We start from the raw sequence: 3210 nt of genomic DNA on the forward strand, positions 1-3210 counted from the left end.
AGGCCTCCAGACTTGTGGCTTTAATTATCCAGTTAGTCATAGGTTTACTGTCATCCAAGTTTAAGAAGCTTGACTGTGACCCATGTGCAAAAAAAGGTTGTTCAGGCTTTTTTTTTTTTTTTTTTTTTTTTTTTAAAGCCACTCTGGGCTGTTCAGCAGGCTGAGGCAGGATCCTCAGAGCCCACCAGCCCTGGAGAAGTGGCGACTGCCTACCTGCACTTTTCTTTCTTAGGCACTTTTATCTTGAACACAGAGCCTCAGGCATTGGCTAGTCAGGTTAGTCTGGAAAAACTTAAGAGCCAACAGTTTATTTCTGCTCTAAGGGCAGTTGCACAAGCACAGAGCACATGGCGAGCAGAGCCCAGATTACAAGGCTGGGCAGGGCGGGGGCGCGGGCGGGGGTGCAGGTGAGGTGCTTCGGCCCTGACGGGCACTGGGCTGCTCACCCAGTTTTACACGGGAAGTGGTAGGGCCCTGTCTCCCCTGGTCCCTGCCCATGCCCCGGGAGAAATAGGTATGTTTGGGTGGTACCCCCCTGCATGGGCAGAGGCAGGTGATTGTATCGCCAGCCCTGGAGCTCAGCGTGCACAGCTTGGGCTTCCATTTGGAGGAACCTGATCCTTGGACTTGAACACTCTGCTCTTTGTGTTTTGCACAATAGGAGAGTCCTGCTCCTCGCTTAGCTCAGCACAGCGAGTCCCCTGGCTTCAGCTTCCCCCCTGAGCACCTGATGGTTGTTGGTTTACTGTGACTCACTGCCATTATATCTGCCTGGGCTTATGTTTCCAGCATCTCACCAGAGCCGTTGTGACCCATCTCCTGGGCAAAGCCTTCCACGCAGAGGCTGCCGGGCCAGCAGGAGAGGAGACCCAATCCATCCAAGACCCAATCCATCCGTCAGCATTTGAATAATTCCATCCACACATACTTCTTTTCCAAACACCTGGGCTATTTTCCTTTCCCTGAGCCATGCAAGCCCAAGGCGCCAGCAGGGTTGCGTGCTCTCAGGAGCAGGACACGTCACATCAACTTGAGTGCTCCAGGAGCCCTGCCACAATGGTTTCTTTGTGAGGTCATCTTTGCAGCGGTTTCCTGAAGCTGTGGCCTCCTTCCTGGTATCTTCACACATTCTAGGTGTTTCAATTCAGTGAAAACATAAGGGCCTTTTGACTGCTCACTCCTGCACTTCACACTGGGAAGGACACAGAAGTCCCCAGAGAGTGTCCTGGACGACAAAATGTAGTTCAGAGGTATCTAAGGTGGGTTCCACCCAAAAGGGTCCCACAAAGAAAGAATTCCAGGGCCAATTAAATTTGGGGATCTGCATAGTCCATCTCTCTCTTGGTGATTCAAAACATATATTTATATATATTAAAGGTTCTGAGAAGTCCTGTAAGTAAATCCTGTTCCGCTTTTTAACCCACCATCTCCCAAACCCAGCATGCTACTCTTTTCATATAACACCTACCTATATCTGAAGGAACTAATTGATGTCTTTTGAGATATATTTTAGGAAATGATCTAACAGTGGTTTTCAACCTAAGGAAACACCTCACTAGAAAGTGCTTGGGCACAGGAGGTGGCATTTTGGGTTGTCACAAAGATGGGGAGGTGCTACTTGCATTTCATACATAGGGGTTGTGGGGGCAGGGGCAGCTAGTGCTGTTACAGTGATGATGCAATGCAGCCCCGTCCCAAGCGGGGTGGGGGGCACTGTCCTGCCCTAAATGCCCACAACTCTCCCCACACCACTCTCCCACCCCACTGACAAGCAGTGGTTGGACCTACGCTCAGCATTGTGTTCCCAGGCCCTCTCTGCGGGTTCAAACGTCTCTTGATGTCCTCTTGGTCTCTGCCTCCTTGCTTCCTCTAGTTGGGATGCCTGCACGCTGGAGAGAGTTGGGTCTTTTGTGGCTTTTGTGGCTCTGGTCCCAGGAGGAGATGACAGACACAACCAGAGGGCAAGATTCCATGGTTCCACGGTTCCATCTACTCTGGAGGCAAAAAAGGGGTGTGTGAAGTGGTCCCTGGGAATAAAGAGAAAGCTGCTCACCTTTCTGAAAAACTTTTCACCTCTCAGGGAAAGGGGACCTGAGAGAAGCCTAAGAGAAAACTCCTGATGCTTAGCCAACTCCTTGAGAAGGAAAGTGAGAATGGAGGCTGAAGCCCCTTCCATCCTTCCTGGTAACGCAGCGGAGACGCCAACACCCACGATCTGCAACTCAAAGTCAAGGGATTCCGTGTCCCTGCTTGTGTCAACATAGAAAACGCCCATGGCAACGGGCAAGTGCGGCCTGAAACCGCAGTGTGTGTTTCACAAAACAGGGGTGGCTCACGGCAGCAGCCGCCCGGGGAGGTCCTGGCCTTGCATTAGAGGGGCTGGTCCTCCAGGGTGGGTGCAGCTTTGCGGGGATGGCTCGACGTCGCGCCGCGGCGGTTTGGGCGGGGGAGCAGCCCTGCAGGTAGGCGCGGCGGCGTGGGCCGCGGAGATAGCTGCAGGGCGGGGCCCCCAGAGGCGCGGGGACGCCCAGCGGCCGGTTATCAGCTGCCACGCCCGCGTGGGCGGAGAAAAGAGCAATTTGACTTTGGACGGAGAGGTGAGATGCGGGGAGGAAATCCACCACCGGCCTCCGGCGACTCCTGTCCTGCGCGCAGCGGAGGCAGCGCAGCCCGTGAACACGCCCGAGCCCGGTGCGCGCCGAGCAGTTCTCCGCACCTCCGGTAAAGGTGCAGGACCGGGTGATGGTCTCTGCAGCAGTCAGAAGGCTCCTCTCCCAGCCCAGGAACGTCTGCAGTAAATTGCTTCCACGTGCGGGCTTCCCGCTTCCCCTTTCTCTCTCAGGGTTAATGTGGGAAAAAGGAAGTGGCATTTTTTTTTTTTATTTTGAAAATGAGCTTTAGGGCACAGTCATGCCAAGTGTGTAGTTCAATAGCCCATTTTATAGATGAGGACACTGAGCTCCAGTGAGATCAGATTCCAGGTCACACTGCTGGTGCGCCTCCAAACCAGGTGGAGAACCCTGGTGCCTCCGCTCCTTGGGCATTTTGACTCCAGCGTTCATGATTGTTTTCCCTTCTTTAATACCCACTACAGCAAAAATTTTGTTATTGTTTCCCTCTGTTAAGAATTATTAAAACTTGGAGGAGGGGAAGCAAAAAGTTCTTTCAATATTAAATTAAAGCACTGTCTCACAAGCTCATCTGAGAGTC

General features: G+C 52.8%; 1 pseudogene; it reads right to left on the reverse strand.

The window, feature by feature from the left end:
* Positions 1-2255: 2255 nt before the first annotated feature.
* Positions 2256-2964, reverse strand: LOC100607703 (annotated as a pseudogene).
* Between the last annotated feature and the right edge of the window lie 246 nt (positions 2965-3210).

This window comes from Nomascus leucogenys, chromosome 1a (assembly GCF_006542625.1).
Source record: "Nomascus leucogenys isolate Asia chromosome 1a, Asia_NLE_v1, whole genome shotgun sequence".
Taxonomy (NCBI): Eukaryota; Metazoa; Chordata; class Mammalia; order Primates; family Hylobatidae; genus Nomascus; species Nomascus leucogenys.